The sequence below is a fragment of the Pleurodeles waltl genome, chromosome 7 (genome assembly GCF_031143425.1).
Source record: "Pleurodeles waltl isolate 20211129_DDA chromosome 7, aPleWal1.hap1.20221129, whole genome shotgun sequence".
Taxonomy (NCBI): Eukaryota; Metazoa; Chordata; class Amphibia; order Caudata; family Salamandridae; genus Pleurodeles; species Pleurodeles waltl.
The window spans coordinates 1,266,830,697-1,266,848,484 of record NC_090446.1 but is presented as its reverse complement, the minus strand read 5'-3'; the positions used below and the strand labels follow the sequence as shown (position 1 = coordinate 1,266,848,484).

At 44.3% G+C, this 17,788-nt stretch overlaps 1 protein-coding gene and 1 pseudogene across 2 annotated transcripts in view; one reads left to right on the top strand and one right to left on the bottom strand.

Moving 5' to 3' along the window:
* The window catches only part of LOC138246154 (histo-blood group ABO system transferase 1-like), a 576,036-nt gene that overhangs the window by 548,830 nt on the left and 9,418 nt on the right, over positions 1 to 17,788 (bottom strand). The gene's annotated exons all lie outside the window — the stretch shown is intronic.
* On the top strand, positions 4,671 to 9,154 carry LOC138247019 (rab-like protein 6 pseudogene; annotated as a pseudogene).

Here is a 17,788-nt window from a genome sequence, read left to right as displayed (position 1 = left end):
ACAGGCATGGAGGTTACCGCCATGCCAAACCTCCAGTTCTACACTCCGACTGCCAGGGTGGTAACAACCGCTGGGCTGGAGACTTCAGTCTTTAGCCCAGCGGCCGTCACTAGACCGCCGGCGGTATCTCGACCCCGCATGCTACCATGGATTTCGTGGGGTTCTGTACCGCCACAAAATCCATGGCGGTAGGCACGATCAGTGCCAGGGAATTCGTTCCCTGGCACTGATAGGGGACTCCCCCAACCCCCTCCCCAAAGTCCTTCCCCCAAACCCACGACCCCCTACCACACCCAAAGGTGGCAGGACCCCCAACCCCCTCCAACATTGACACCACCCCACCCCCTACACACACACTCACACAACTACTACACATACACGCAGGCATACATGCACACATACATGCACACATACACACAGACATATGCGCACACATACACACAGACATATGCGAACACATTTCCCATACACACAACACCCCTGCATGCATACACGCACTCACACACACCCTCTACACACTCACACACGCACCACCATGCACCCACACACCACACAACACCCCCCTCTCCTAAAAGATGATCACCTTACCTTGTCCGGTGATCCTCCGGGAGGGAACGGGATCCATAGGGGCTGCTCCACCGCCGGCTCCCCGTCACTAGAACACCGCAACGACGAATCCTGAGACGTGATTCGGTGGGTGGTGTTCTGATGACTGGGCGGTGGAGGTGGAGCAGCCTTCACTTCACCGCTGACCGCCAGTATGGCTGCTGCCGGCTCTCTGTCTGAAAAAGGGCAGATGGCTGCCAGCAGTCATGATACGCTGGGCGCAAAACCGCCTGCACTGGCGGTCTTCAGCACAGCGGTACCTCGGCGGTCTTTGAAAAAGACCGCTGAGGTCCAAATGAGGGCCATAGTGTTTGTCATTTCCTGTTTCTGACAGTGGGCATGGAATTTATGAGCGAAAGCTCTACGCCTCAAGGATCTGAGTACTAAATAAATATGTAAGGGTAATTGTACTCTACAAGGTCTGTTTGACTTCAGCAAGCTACACTGGAGGGCATATAAACCTTCACAGGTCATCAGGCAATCACTGCCAACACAATTGAGTGGCTTGGTAATCATGCATTTTATTAGGAAATTTATGAATTGGTCTTATATTATAATATGTTATTGGGGGTGTAATATCAAGGTCTATATGATGTCACCTGTATCTAAGATGTTATTCTTAGATTAGTTATAACTGCTTTCATTTGCTCAACTTTTATTTTGTATATATTTTTCTCAGAAGATCTTACTTGATGATTTTATGAATTTATTTTAATGTGGTTTCAATTAATTCATTGTATTACTTTGATGGCTTTTAGCCGAAATAAAGTCATTACTACTAGCTTTTTGTAGTTACCTAAATATGAATTTGTCTTATATTTCACATCTGTTGGGAAAAATATGATTAAGATATGTAGTGAATTTAGGGGGTTATTCCAACTTTGGAGGAGGTGGTAATCCGTCCTAAAAGTGACGGTTATACCACCAGCCGTATTACAAGTTCCATAGGATATAATGGACTCGTAATACGGCTGGTGGTAAATCCGTCATTTAACCATCACTTTTGGGACAGATTACCACCTCCGCCAAAGTTGGAATAACCCCCTTAGTTTTTAATAACTTAAGTATGTTTTTCTATCTTTATGTATTTATTGATTTACTTACATTACTCGTGCCTTTTCTCATTGAACTTTCTTTCATTGCCTATCTCTTTTGCTGTCAGACGCATAAGTCTTTTCTAATTACTTCTGTTTGAAACTGGGTTTCTTGGTGGCAGAGGTATGCACCCTGTCCAAGCAGGTACCACAATCCTTGTCAGAGTAAGTCAGATACAAACCATCAATAAACCTGTGCTCACCCTCTTGTAGCTTGGCACATGGCAAGCAGGCTTAACTTAAGAGGCAATGTGTAAAGTATTTGTGCAACACAGCACACAGTAACACACTAAAGACACCACAAAAAATCTCCACAACAAGTTAGAAAAATAGATCATGGTACATCAAGACCAAAATGGCAACAATCCAATAAGTGGAAGCCAAGACATGAATTTTTAAAGAATATCTGCAAATATAGTGCTCAAAAGCATAAAGCGCCAACCGGGGCTGTCTGGTCGTGCTAGCCCAGGAAAAAATGCAAAGTTCAGGCCACCTGTGATGGAGTGCAGACCGGTTACAGGACCCACACAGGGCATGCTGAGCAACAGTAACTTAATCCTTGTTGCATCAAGAGATGTGTTGATGATCCTCACGCAGATGGGGTGTTGTGCCGGATCTTTCCATGCAACTATGGTGATGTGTCAATTCAGAGAGTGATGTACTAGTTATGAAAGCAGCAGTTCTGAATGCAATGTGCTGGGTTAATCCACACTGGAGAGGCAATGCATTGATCTTCTCCACGAGTGGCAGCAATGCGTTGGTTCCAAAGCGGTGGTCGCGAGTTTGATGTGCTGGTCCAGTCCCTGCAACAGTTGTGATGCGTCGATCCTGATCTCACAGCAGGCGATTTATTGGTTCCGATCAGTGCAATGGCATCGATGTGCAGGTTCTGGCAGAAGCAACAATTTATACTCACTTACAAGGGCCCTGGACTGGCTTTGCACCACTTGGCAGAGCAAGACTTGCAGCAAGCAAAGTCCAGGTGCTGTATGTAGATGGAAGGGAAGTCCTGGATGTGCCTGAGAGTTCAGAACAGGAGGCAAGCCAGCAAGACCTTGGAGTCACTTTGGTTCTGGAAACGTAGAGATGCAGGATTCAGTCTTTCTCACTCCCAAGCAAGGAGGGAAGCAGACAGCAGGGTAGGCACAGCACAGCAGGAGACCAGCAGAGTGACAGTCCCTTCAGCAGCACACAATAGTCCTTCTTCCTGGCAGAAGGTCTTCAGGTCCAGAAGTGTATTGATTTGGTGGGGTCAGAAGTCCAGTTCTTCAACCCAGTGGTGCCTTTAAAGTGGGGGAGACTTCAATGGGAGGTCTTTAAAGTGTACAAAGTCCCTGCTCTTCCTGCCCTGGTCTGACACACACTACAGGGGCTTATACAGCCCTTTATGAGGGCTCAGGACACAGCCCATTCCGGTGTGTCAGCTCCTCCCTCCTGTTCTGGCCCGGATGGCCCATCAACATCCAGTTGGCCATTCAGTCACACCTATGCTCCCTTTGTGCGTAGCTGTCTCTAGAACCCAGCTGCCACCCACCTACATGTTAATTCAGAAACATGCAGAAGGCACTAGGGGCCAGATATAGCAACATTTTGCAAGTTGCAAATGGCCCGATTCGCAATTTGAGACACCCCAAAATCGGAAATGGGATGCAAAAATCCCATTTCTGATGTGCAAATTACGATGCGAGCCATTACCGACTCACAAAAATAGTGACCTGATTTAGCGACCCGCAAATAGGAAGTCGCAATTTGCGAGTCGCAAATCATATGAAAAAGCCAGTCACAAATTGCGACTAGTCGCAAAAAGCCCATTTTGCACACCCAAATTACCACTAAGTCAGAGCAGGTGGTAACTAGAACCAAAGTATAAAAGGAGACCCAGAAGGCATCTGGGTTACTCAACATGGCTGAAATATATGTGATAGCAAGGAGGAGGAGAGTCCACGCCGCCAAGCAGAGGAGGAGGAGGAGCCAGAGACAGGAGAGGATATACAGACCAGGCAGACACTTTTCCAACAAACTGAGGAGGATATTTATGACAAATACAGACTCAGCAGTGCAGCAATATTAGAATTAATTGAACTACTCAATCCGCAGCTTCAACACCAGACAATGCGCAGCAGCGCCATCCCCACACATGTGCAAGTGCTCTGCTCACTGCAACTCTTGGCCTCGGGTAGCTATCAGGGGGTTCTTGCAGTGGCAGGTGGGATATCCCAAAGTGCACTCTCACGATTCCTCAGATGTTTCCTAGAAGCCATACTCACACACATGTCCAGATACATATACCTACCCAGGAATGAGGCAGAAATTAACAGCACCAAGTTGGACTTCTACAGAATTGCCAACTTCCCCCATGTTATAGGGTATGTGGACGGGACACATATACAAATTTGCCCTCCTGCAAATCTGGAATATCTGTTCCGCAATAGGAAATGTACCCACTCACTGAACATCCAGGTGGTATGCGACGCCCATAATGTCATCACTGACATTGTAGCTAAATTTCCAGGGAGTACACATGACTCATACATATTCAGGCACAGTGGGATACACCAATGCCTAGAACGTAGGGAGTTTGGAGACGGATGTCTATTAGGTATTGCTGACTACACCCTGAAGCCATACACACAGGTCACTGTAGAAACCATCCATGCCCTGCTAACATTGCTTATTTTTGCCAAACAGGTGACAGTGCATATGCGATAAGACCATGGATACTTACCCCGTACCTAACACCTGGCAATGAGAATGAGAGGTGATATAACAGTGAACAGTGACAGACCAGAAATGTCATTGAGAGGCCCTTTGGACTGTTAAAGGCAAGATTCTGATGCCTCCACAGAAGTGGAGGTGCACTCCAGTATGCCCCAATAACAGCATTCAAGATAGTTGGCGCATGCGCAATACTACACAACATTGCCACCAGCTGTGGGATACATCTCACCCCTGAAGACCCAGATTCGGAGGATGAGGAGCAAGAGCTACCGCATCGCCAGCCTGGAGATAGGAACATTGCAAATCAAGGCAGACAGAGACGGGACCACATTGCAACCCAATACTTTGGAAGGTACGTTGGAACTGTCACCACACTCACTAATGTCACACAAAAAGAGCCCAGTTGTGTAGTGGAACAAACAAAACTTTTTAATTTGTGAACCAAATATCTAAAGAATATAACTGTCTGTAAGGGGCTGCACATGTCCACCCTTTATGAGGACACATTAACTACATGTGCCTCAGGAGTCCTGCTGTATTCTGCCGTACACCCTCCTCCTGGTTCTCCCAGGTGGGTCTGATGACCCCTGCCGTGCACTTCCACTCCTTAGCACACGTGAGTCAGTGGCTGACACACTGCTAATAGTGGACCCCTCCTCACTGTCCTGAGGGGTCTCACTTGTGCCCCTTGCCACCTGCCTGGCCTCCAACATGTCCACTGCGTTGCTAATGCGGCCCAGTCCCCGTGCCACATCCCCTGCAAAGTGGCCAAGTTCGACCTGCAGACTCACGGTCCGTCTTGACAGGCCTGTAGTGTTCGTGGCAAGATGGCCAATGGACGCTGCCATGCAGTCAAATCTTGTAACTAGGTGGCGATCCCGGCGCCTTGCGCTGTGTCTATCAGCCACCAGTTCCATCACTAGTTGGCGGATTGACTGGGTAAGTTTGCTCACATTGTCATTGAATCTTGTGAACTGTGAGTTCACATCAGCCAGGCCATGTGTCATATAATTTTCCAGTCTGTGCAAAGCACCTGATATTAACCGTAATTGCCTTGTTTACAGGCGCTGACCGGTAAGGAGAGATGCCTCGACTACAGACATTGCTGCTTCCCCTATCTCCTCCTGGGGCACTGCCTGGACTTGGCACCTGCGTCTGCGACGTGGTTGTGCTGCTGGCTCTGGACGTCTCACTGTGGGGCTGGGGCCAGGGGTTGTGTTTTTTTCCTCCATGTCCTGCACTTCTTCTGGAGGGGACTGTGGTGGTGTCGTGCTGGGCCCTGGAATAGCTGCTGCAGCCCCCTGCACTGCCTGTGGCCTGCTGTCTTCTCCCTGGATGGTGTGGCTGGTGGGGGTGTTGTGTGGGAGACCTGTGGGACATAGGAACACACTGTCAGTCGCTCACATCTGTTGTATGCCTCATAATAAACATTTGCCTATATGCTGACTACTGTACTACTAGTCTGGAATGGAGCTAATCTGGTTGTGCCTGCTGCTGTGTACTGGGAGAGTGTGGATACTGCATTTGTAGGTGTACATGCATATTTCATGGTACTCACTTTTGGATGTCTCTTGCGCAGAAGTGTCCAATGCTCCCATTCCTGACACAGCCTCAGGCTCCAGTGTCTGCTCCACCAATTCCTCCATGGCTGTGGGTGGTGGGATGGTGGATGGGCCTCCTCCTGTGCCCCTCATTTCCCTGAGGCGCTCTGCCACCCTCTCCTTTGTTCTGGAGCGCAGGTCGTACCACCTTTTTTTAATTTCATCTAGGTTCGGTGGCTCACCCCAATGGCATTGATCCTCTCCTGGATTTGCAGCCAGATCTTCCTCTTCTCAGTGTCTGGGACACTCAGGGCTGCCTTGCCAAAAAGTTGGTCATGGTGCTGGCAGCATTCTTCTGTTAGCACCTCAAGTTCTTTTTCAGAAAACTTGAGTTTACTTTTCCTTCCTGCACTGCCTGTGTCTTCCATAGTAGCAGCAGCTCATTTCTCCAAGTTGTTGCACAGCAGTTTGAAAAGGGTGTGGTCCTCCCTCCTCCCAGGTGTATTTGATGACTTCCTGGTTCTGATCTCATCAGCAAGAGCCAGGAAGTGTTTTTCCAACTGTTATGCTGTACCTGCATGCAATTTGCGGGCCAGTCGCAAATTGCGACACCGACTCGCAAATTGCGAGTTCGCTTTTAGCAAGGTCGCAAAAAGCAACCTCGCTAAAAGCGGACTCGCAAACTGCGGTGGGACATCATTTGCGAGTCGCAATTTGATTTTGCTTTTTTTTGTTGGATCCCATTTTGCGAGTCGGAAATTACGATTCGCATTGACTCGCAATTTCCGACTCGCAAAATGTTTCCTACCTACATCAGGCCCCCAATGACTTAAAATAACAGAATGCCAACTTTCTAAAATTGGCATTTTCAGAATATCAATTTAAAATCTGACTACATCATAATTTGTGATTTTAAACTGATTCCAGAAACACCAAACTTGGGGCCTCATCTCTTCCCAGTTAGGAATGACACGTATGAAATATAACAAGGCAATCCCCATGTTAACCCATAGGAGAGATAGGCTTGCAAGTGAAAAAATGATTTAAGAGTTTTTCACTACTGGGACATATAAAAGTTAAAGCTACATGTCTAACTTTTGAAATGCACTGCACTGTGCCCTTGGGACTGTCCAGGGCCTACCTTAGGGGTGACTAATATGTATTAAAAAGGAAGTTTGGGGCCTGGCAAGAGGGTTAACTTGCCAGGTTGGCATGGCAGTTTAAAACTGCAGATACAGGCTGTGCAGTGGCAGGCCTGAGACATATTTAAAGGGCTACTGAAGTGGGTGGCACAATCAGTGCTGCAGGCCCATCAGAAGCACTTAATTTATAGGCCCTGGGCACAGGTAATGCATTTACTAGGGACTTATAAGAAAATGAAACATGCCAATTGTGGATAAACCAATGTTACCATGTTCTAAGCAGAGACCACATGCACGTTAACACTGGTTAGCCTTGGTAAAGTACCCAGAGTCCCAAGGCCAACAAAACTGAATTCAGCCAAAAGGGGAGGAGGAAGGCAAACAATGTGGGGATGATCCTGCAGAAGGGTCATGTCCAACAACCACATTGACAAACACTGAGAATATTTAGGTTTAATAGAATGATATTTTAATGCACACTTCTTCCAGCTTCATGGTTAAATCATATAAATGATACGTAATGTTCTTATCTTTTGTTCTCAATAAACACATTTAAAAGAGAGAGCTGACTTGCTGCTTTGACCAAAGGGTGATGTGCAGCAAGCATCTCATTTGAGTTGTACCTTCACCTTATTTTGATTAGCGATACCTGTGATGTTTGTTCTGTGTACAATGAAAGGCTTTGACACAATTATGTTTAGATTGTGATTATAGGCACTTGGGCTCTACAAGCACCTTTTGCCAAAAATAAGGAACAAAAGAGTTTGTTAAGAAGGTAATGGCGTTCAGCCAATTGAAAGCAGCCTGGTAATACAGTAATGACGGTCATCAGGTGTCATCATCAAATAATGAAATGTGCGAAGAAATGCTGGGAAAGTCATCACCCTGTGTCCTGGGGCAAAAGGAAGGTGCTTGGCAATGACTTTTTGCAATTGGCTGCACACCATCCATCAGTATAGAAAGGAATTGTATTCTCACAGATTATTTTGGCATTTAATGACACTTGTTTCTGGAAAGAAAAGAGTGACAGGGAGAAGTATGATTTGGGCAACTACCCTGGACAGATAGAACACTGGCGCTAACATTTGTTCAATAAAAACTAACAAAGCTAAGCCAATGCTTATAGCCATTTCAATGACAACAGAAATACGTATGTTATACTTGATTGTAGATTCTCTTGTTGACTGGGACCTGTCACAAGATTTTAGTTGGAAGGGTTAGGACATTTTATACTGAACGTTGCTTGGCCTCAGCTGCTGTCAATAGTTTTACAAACTAGAATTTAATCTCAGTCCAGCCAAGGTGTTTTTTGTGTTGACAAAGTTGGAGGGGTCCGACTGGTTTCCTCTTGAGAAGAACAATATAATTGCTGGACTACAGTCAATGAACTAGGCACTACACAGGCGTTTTGATAAGGGAGTCCAGTATTACATGAAAATTGTCATCGGAGTTGGTAGGAACACTTGAAAAATCACCTTCTGGCACCAGGTCTAGGCAAAGAAGTTTGCCAAAGAGTACATCTCAAAGCAGGAGAGTTAGTTCACCAGCATCCACTGAAACTACAAAAATACTGATAAGGTTGAAGTATGGGATTTGCTGGACAAAAGCAAATGCAAAAAATGTGGGAAGGCATAAAACTGAAGAATGAACCTCAAAAGCGAGATGCTTAGATGGCACTTGAAGCAGAGTTTCTTGATGTTTTTTCAGAATTGCAATAGAGTAGTCATGATGCTCAATATCACCATGCAGTGGACATTAAACTACATATTGCAGGAGCTGTCAACCCATGTTCTGGTTTGTGTACTGGGTGACAATAGGGATATGGATATGGGGGACCATTAGGCTATACTTATTAATGACATTCAAGAGTGTAGTCAGAGACTTAACAGGCGTCCGGGATTGTCTTAAATTTGCTATCCTAAGTCTTCGATAAAGAAAAGCTTTGGATTAAAATAACCTATATAAATTCTTCAATTATCTCTTGGACCATGGCTGTATTTACATTCAAATGCGAGATAGGTGGTTATTCAGTATAACATCTAGTGTTGTCTAAATGGATGACTAACAAGGTCCTGAGCAATTTTATCAGCAAAAATGAATTGCGTTGTTGCTGGTTCCTGACCATATTTAATTATGATATAAAAGGTGTTTGGAACTTTTAGCTTAAGGGTGAACTTCGACCAATTCGCCATTGAGTGGTGTCTACAATGTTGAATGATGGGAAATATATCATTTTATTAGACACAACGCATACTAATACTTAATCCAAAATATCTCTGTCCACAATTGTTACATTCGGAAAACAAATTTATTTGAAATTTGAATTTTGTTGGGGCTAGTGAGCAAGTTCAATCTGCATTTCCATGAATGAAAATTGACATTTAGGCAGAAGCCAACAACTTCATATTAAATGTAAATGCATTGGTTATTAATCAAATCCACCCACAGATTGGGGAATTTTATTGTTGGTAAACTACTTATTTAGTTTAAGATATCTATCCAATGCACATTTTGATATCAATGTCACACAAGATGCTAGTAAATCACATTTTTCTCCAAAATTATATTTTTTTATAATGCTGCAAAAATGTGCATGAAATGCACCCAATTTTACCAAAAAAAGGATTATCTGACTAGCATAATTGATGGCACTAAGACTGCTTGTATAATGAAATCATAATTGGGACTGTCCTACAATTCACCAAGAGATATTCTTCAGAAGTATTCAAGTGGGAGGAGACATACCTTTTTAGAAAATAATGCAGATTCATGGTGTCGCAAGGGTTTACATGGATGCATCATGGAGGCCTAATTTTGGGCTATAGAGAGGCGTTACAATTCAAAGTTGACCGCGCAAACAGTATAATAGGTTCATTATAGTGCATCGTATCAAGGAACTTTGCCTATGGAGGTGCTTTCCAGTGTGTGCTCCCCCACCACTGACCAATGGAATGGTGGGCGATTTGAGAGGTGTTTGCCCACATTTGAAGGCCAGGGAGACGCAACATTTGTCCTCATTGCCCGCGAATGGACCCATCACAAAAAGCCTTGCAACTTGACCCCTCCCTCACGAACACAAGCCCTACACCATCAACATGAGGCAGTGGGAGTGGCGGCATCCTTCACAAGGTTATCCTTGGATTTGTTGGGCACTGCGAGGGGTCGACCTTGCTCCTGTGTCTCTGATTCAGACTCTAGAGCAGCAGGTCAACAATACCACATCTTGCAAATCGCCAAATCTCAGATGGGCTCATTTAACTGCTAACGTCCGGAATGCAGTTACCCTCCTTCTGTAGTGGTGCGGGGTAGAGGCCCAGCAGTATGCTTGACCTTTCGCATCTACATTCCTGAGACCGCACTTAAGGCCCCAGGAAGTGCTGGGAGTTCTTTAGCGGCTGCAGACCACGGTCCAAGGTGGGCCAGTGGATTGGCAACTTGGTGTATCACTGACCAGATGTCAATTTCCAGACTGCATCTGGACAAGCCTTCAGCTGGTTGCCATGTGGCATACACCTTGTACACAATGTACTGTTCTAGTAGTAGTTAGTTCTTACTTGGACGGTGAAAGTTTGGCTCCTGTCTTTGCGGGGAAGGAGGTGCTGTGATGGGTACAGCCAAGGAAGGGTCGAAGCTCTCTATATCAGACACCGCTTACCCTTAAGAGTCCTCCAAGGTCTGCCATTAGCTCAACTTGATGGTGTTACTTAAAACTTGGGATGACAACTGTTAGACCTGACAGCCTTATGGCTGTTTTCCCCCAAACCTTTTGCCTGCCTCCCTCCATTTTCTGACTTCATTTTTGGTGGTTTTAGGACTCTGTGCACTTTTTTGTCGTATCGGTTTCTCTTCTTTCTTGACAGAAACCTCAGAAGAGCGTTGTGATTCCTGTCTTGGTTTCACGTACTCTGTTCTCCGCTCTGACCGCCCACCTCTCTCATTTCTCTTTTCTGATGAGTCCTGAAAGGAACGATATTGTTGTGTATCAGTGTATTGATATCTATCAGGCGTCTTCAAATTATCCCTATTTCTGAGATCATACCTATTCTGTGGGGTCCCCGTACACAGAGATTCTCCCCTTTCTTTTTTAGGTGTCTGTTGTTTTTTCTCCCAGCACTTCTTATTACCCTCAGGTTGCTGTTTAGCATTGTCTATACAAATTTTTCCTTGAAACTGTGGTTTCTGCGGTCTAGTCCCTAAGATATCTCGACCAATATTGGAATATGTTTCCGCTATTATTCTAGGCAGTTCCCGCTCCTGATCTAATTGCGGGACATCACGAAGACGCATACACACTGCAAGTGCAACCGCCTCCCCTTTAAGATTACTTAGTATTATTGAAGAAACCGTGGCAAAGTTGCCCATCAGTTGCATTCCTAAATCTAAGGCTGGGGCACCCCCGTATTCATCCTGAATTTGTTTTACTGTCACCTCGACATGGCATTTAAAATCCTTTGCCAAGCCTTAAACTCACTTTTTATTACACATAGGTCACCCGTAAGGTAGGCTCTAGGTAGCAAATAGGGTAGGGTGTTGTGTAAGTATAAGGTAGGGCATGTACTTTTACGTTTTGCATGTCCTGGTAGTGAAAAACCTCCAAATTCATTTTTCACAACTCTGAGGCCTACCCTTCTATTAGGTTAACATTGGGAATTCCTTATTACACTTTTAAGCTGTAATTCCTGTTTGAGAAGGAATAGCTGTATCATGTTCCATATCATTTGAATGGTAATGATAAATCCTCTTTACTGTTGGACTTAACATTACTATTTTAGAAATGCCACTTTTAGAAAGTGACATTTCTCTGCTCTCATAGCTATCTTTGCCTGCAGCCTGTCTCCAATACACATGTGGGGTGGGTGACAGCTATACTTTGTGCATTTCCTCTAGTCAGCCATAAACACGGTAAGGTTAGGAATGTCTGTTTACTCATCTGCATTCTGATGGCTCTTCCTTGGCAGGAATGGAGGGGAGGGAAGACACTTACACCTTAAAGGGAAGTGTCTGTCCCCACACAACGGGCTGGTTAACCCCTACTGATAGACTGGAGCCAGGGTTGGGAAGAAAGGAACCCTGTGCACTTCAAAGACCCTTCTTGGAAGTCCTTCCCACTTCAAAGGCACAACTGGGTATGTAAGTACTGGGCCTCTGATGCCACCAACTCAGTATACTTCTGGACCTGTGAAGAGTCTGTCAGGAATAAGGACTTCTGTGCTGCTGAAAAGATTGGTACTTTGCTGGCTCCCTGCCTTGCTGGACTCTTGCCTTGTAGAGCTGCCCTGCTGCCTGCTGTTCCCCTGTCTGGATGAGATGGACTGGACCTGCATCACTTGAAACCAGAGTGACTCCAAGTACTTGCTGTACACTTGGGTTTTAAGTTGATAATGGGAGTGGAAACACAGCCATTGTTATTTAATTAATGGTTACAGAACATACTGGCATGATAAACTGTTGACTTCCGTGGAGTTCACGGGGTTAATAAGAGACGCGGTTGGAAAGCGGTACATTTGCAATTAAAGCTATTAATGGGAGCGGACAATGTAGCCTTTGTATATTTAATTAATCTTTACAAAACTCATGGGCATGAAAACTTAATGTGGAAGCTGACAATATACATGTTATATTACAGGACGAATTCGAGTAAAGTTCAAATGAGCCAAAGAAGATAAAGTCTGGATTATAAGTATTGTTAGTAAGAGTGCTATTTAACTGGAGTGTTTGGATATATACATCCTTGGGATTTGTAGAGGTAAAGCGAACTGTGCATTTTTTCTTGATATACTGAAACTAATATTGGACTCAGATTTCACTTAGTTTGGTTTGTGACAACAAATAAGTATTTTTTCACTTAATGGATGGTACAGTACATGCAAGGTGGATCTTCTATTTTTCCTTTCTCTTCACGTTTTGACGGTTTGACTACTGATGCATGTTGAGGGAGTCACAAATAGGGTGTCACAGATTGGGTGTTTATACAATAATTATTATTGGAACTTATCCACCTTAACTTGGACTAATTACTATGTAAACATGTGAGTCTAGATTTGGATTTCACTATAATCTTGCGTAGAGTACTTTAATTACCAAATGAAGTGTATTTAATTCATGGATAATGATTCTTGTGTTCTAGATGGATTAAATTATTGGAAACGACCAGATTCCAGCCCTGAGGAAGTCAAGTGACGAAACACGTGTTGGCTGTAAGGTCATCATAAAGAACTTGGATAGCCTTTTCCTTTTGGTTTCCTAGTGGATTTTTACCGGAATACAAGATGATTAAATGATGGGAATAATTGTGTTCAAGCAGAACGGAATATGGACTCGGATGGAATGACTTAAGTATAGTGAATTTAACTTGATTCGGAATACAAATGGACTGATTCAGTTTTGGATTTATATTGAATTTGAGTTGAAAGGTTTTTTCTTTTGAGAGTTTGATTATTAAACCCGGTTATTGCAATACAAATGTATATGAATAATTGCTATTATTTATTAAGTATTAGGTTTGTTCATAAAAATTCATATTATTACACTAGGGATATATTTAAGAGCAACGGGTGCCACAGTAGGTACACATATAGTCTGACTGTTTTTACAGTCAGTATTTGGGGTTAGGGTGTATTTCCCCATAGTAGTGCACCGTTGGTTGTAGACTAGGTAGTGCTGGAAATATTTGAGTTACTTTCTTGGTGCACCATTTGCCCTTCTAAATACACCAAGTTTAGTACTTGCTGGTTTGCCTGTTTTTTTAAGTCTCAGAGACACACATCACTTCCAACAACTATGCTACAGCATATGGACTGTGCCAACTGTGAGTCCGACTTTCTCAAGTGGTGCCAGCCCAGCCCTGGGCCCTTGGAAGTGGGTTTTTCTGTCTGCTCCTTAAAGAACCACACATCAACCTTGTTGTGCTGACTGGAACCGAAGCATCTCCTTCACAGTCGACATTTCACTACTGCATCACAACTGCTGCGAGGATCCAGGTCACTGCATCACCCTTGACGACAATGCACCACCGCTGCAAGAATCAGAGTACCACATTGCTGACTGTGAAACGCATCATCCCTTTTGCATAGCCTGGAATTTATGCATCGCCTCCATCCCCCAGATCGACGCCGATGCATCGCTTTCTTTAGCACAAACCCAGAACCAACGCATTGACAGCATTGCGTCGGTCGGGATCAACACATCTCAAGGACCAAGGTACTTTTGCTCAGTGGGCCCTGAGTGGGTCTTGTAGCCGGCCTGTGCTCCATCGCGGTCAGCCTGAACTATTGACTTTGGTAATTTGTGCTTTCTCCTTCTAAACACTACAGTTTAAATTTGTCTTTAAATATTAATATTTCAACTTCTACTTATTGGATTTCTTTCATTTTGGTCTTGTTTTGTTCACGAAAAAGGGTATTTTTCTAACCTAGTGTTATTTGTGTAACATAGTGGAGTGCTTTTGTAGCATCTTTACTGTGGTACTGCTTGGGTGTTGCACAAATTATTTACATATTGCCTCTAAGTTAAGCTTGACTGCTCTGTGTAAAGCTATCAGGGAATGAACACAGGATAATTTAGGGTGGGGTTTGACTTACCCTGATGAGTATTGTGATCCCTCCTTGAACAGGGTGGAAACCTCTGCCAACTAGAGTCCCAATGTCTAACAACCACTTATAAATTCTTGACCTGGAATGATTGAGGAATGTTCACCACTACTAAATATTATAAAATTCATTATTTTTGTGCAACATTGGGGTATTCTGCATTGCTGACTGTGTGAAGCATCATCCACTTTGCGTGGCCTGGAATCGATGCAACGCTTCCATTCTCCGGATCGACACTGATGCTTTGCTTCACTGGTTTCTTTAGCACAGACCCAGAACCAATGCATTGACAGCAATGCGCCGGTCGGGACCAACACATCTCAGGGACCAAGATATTTTTGCTCAGGGGGCCCTGCTTGGGTCTTCTAGCCGGCCTGAGCTCCATCTCGGTAGACCAGAATTTTTGACTTTTGCAATTGCCGCTTTCTCCTTCTAAGCAATACAGTTCATTTATTCCTTAAAATTTAATATCTCAACTTCTACTTATTGGAGTTTTGTCATTTTGGTCTTGTTTTGTTCATAAAAATATATTTTATTTTTTTAACCTAGTGTGGAGTGTTGTTGTGGTATCTTCACTGTGGGCCTGCTTGGGTGTTGCACAAATACTTTACATATTGCCTCTACGTTAAGCCTGACTGCTCTGTGTCAAGCTATCAGGGGGTGAGCACAGGATAATGTAGGGTGTGTTGTGACTTTCCCTGACAAGGATTTAGGTCCCTCCTTGGACAGGATGCATACCCCTGCCAACTAGAATCCCAATTTCTAACAGCCACTTATAAATTCTTGACCTAGAATGTTCGGAGAATGCTCACCACTACTAAATATTACAAAATTCATTATTTTCTGCACCATTGGGGTATATATATTAAGTTGCTTCAAAAGACACACCCAACAGTTGTAGAGCGGCAAAATATACAGGCCAGGTGGCGAGGTAGAGTTATGGGCACGTGATGATTCTCCTACGCTAGAGGCACCGTAATCTGAATAAGCCTTGGGGTCCCCTTTGACTTTATATCAATCCTTGATTACAATGGGTGATATGTATTTATCAAGACAGGCTGAATGGATGACTACTCATAATAGGAAGTATTCATGCACCCAATATAGGCCAATCATCATTCTTTGTTTCCTGTCCCCATTGCTGGCAGCATAGCCTCATCTTTCCTTAATCATAGGTGGTAACTTCAATAGCATATGTGATGCATACATAGACTGCTCATATCAACCACTACCCAATGCCCCAATGTTGAAGGCCCTACAAAGCTGGCTACACCATTGGGCCCTCATAGATATGTGGCGCCACAGATACCCCGAGGCCAGAAAATACTTTCACTATTAGGCACTACACCATCTACACACTGAACTGGATCAGCTTGTTGCACATACCAGCCTTATTCACCTCAAGAACCCCTGGACTGTCAGTCCATTAATCCCTCTCTCTCGGGAATGGCATTAACTGTTTTCCAACCTCTCACAGACGGTTTGGTAACCAACTTTCTTCTTAACATTAAACCAGGCTCTCCTCTTGACCCTGTTCCTCCTGCCATTCTGTCGCTGGCTTTAGACATTATTTTCCCGCCACTAACAAGAATTCTAAATCATTCTTTATCCTCAGGCTCTTTGCCCCAATTTTTTAAGCACGTTGTTATCAAACCCCTTTTGAAAAAGCCCAAACTTGACCCCGTTTCCCTGGACAATTACAGACCCATTGCTCTTCTCCCCATTTTAGCAAAGGTCCTAGAAAAACATGTCAATCATCAATTGACCAGCTATCTTGAGAACCAGGAGCTCTTAGATCCTTCTCAAATGAGTTTCAGTGCCCAACATAGTACTGAGTCAGCTCTTTAGCAGTCACTGAATCTGCCCGCAACTTCTTGATCAAGGTGGTCATGCTGCCATTATCCCACTTGACCTTAGTGCAGCATTCAATACTGTGGACCATAACCTCCTTTGCTACAGACTCTCTAAGATGGGGATAGGCGGCACTGCTTTCTCGGTTCTCCTCTTTCCTTACAGGAAGATCGTTTCAAGTTTTAGACCGCTCATTTTTGTCAGATATTTATCCTTTGACTTGTGGAGTCCCTTAGGGCTCTTCCTTAAGCCCGACTCTTTTTAATATTTATTTATCCTCCTTGGCCAAAGTTGTCACCCCCCACAACCTCTCAATGGTCACCTACACTGACGACACCCAGCTAGTAGTATCCCTTTCTAGTACCGGGGATTCCTCTTCTGCTAGCCTCTCCCGCTGCCTGATGGACATTGGCAATTGAATGACCCAATCTAAACTGAAATTTAACAATGGAAAATCAGAGGTAATGATTGTGGGTAATGGCTCTCATTCTATCCCTTTGGCGCTACACTCAGAGGCCTTCAGTAGCCTCCCCCCCCCTCAAGCCACACATCAAAAGCCTTTTTTTTGGCTTGAGCCACGTTTAACTATGGGGCTCCAGTCCAAAAAGGTTTCTTCTATGTGCTTTGGTCTGCTAAGATCTCTCAGGAAGATTTTTAATCTTCTACCTCCCACGGCCAGAAGAATCCTCATTCAGGCTTTGATTCTCTCTTGTCTCGATTATGGCAACTCCCTATTTCTCAGCTCTTCAGACTACGTGGTAAAAAAGCTTCAAGTTGTACAGAATGTGGCAGCCAGGCTCCTCACTAATCTACCCAGACACCTTTCTGCGAAGCCAGCTCTTATAGCTCTTCATTGGTTGCCCATAAAACAGCGTATTCATTTTAAAGCCTTATGTTTTATCCACAAAGGCCTACATAACAAGGGTCCCCTTTTTCTCAGACATCGCATTTTTGTCCGTGTCCCTGCCAGATTTTGGCTGTCTTCCACCTCCCGGCAAGTCTATATAGAACGATTCAAGAGATCTTGGGGAGGCAACTCTTTTGCGGTTAAAGCTGCCCGGCTCTGGAACTCCCTCCCTTCAGAGCTTTGACATGGACCCTCGGAACCTCAGTTTAGGAAGAATCTAAAAACGGTCCTTTTTGTAGCTAACCCTTTGTTCTAATTTTCTTTTTCTCAGGAGTCTCTCATGTACCTTAGCGCTGGGATGCCCTACGGTAGCTACGCGCTCTATAAAACCGTAAAACTA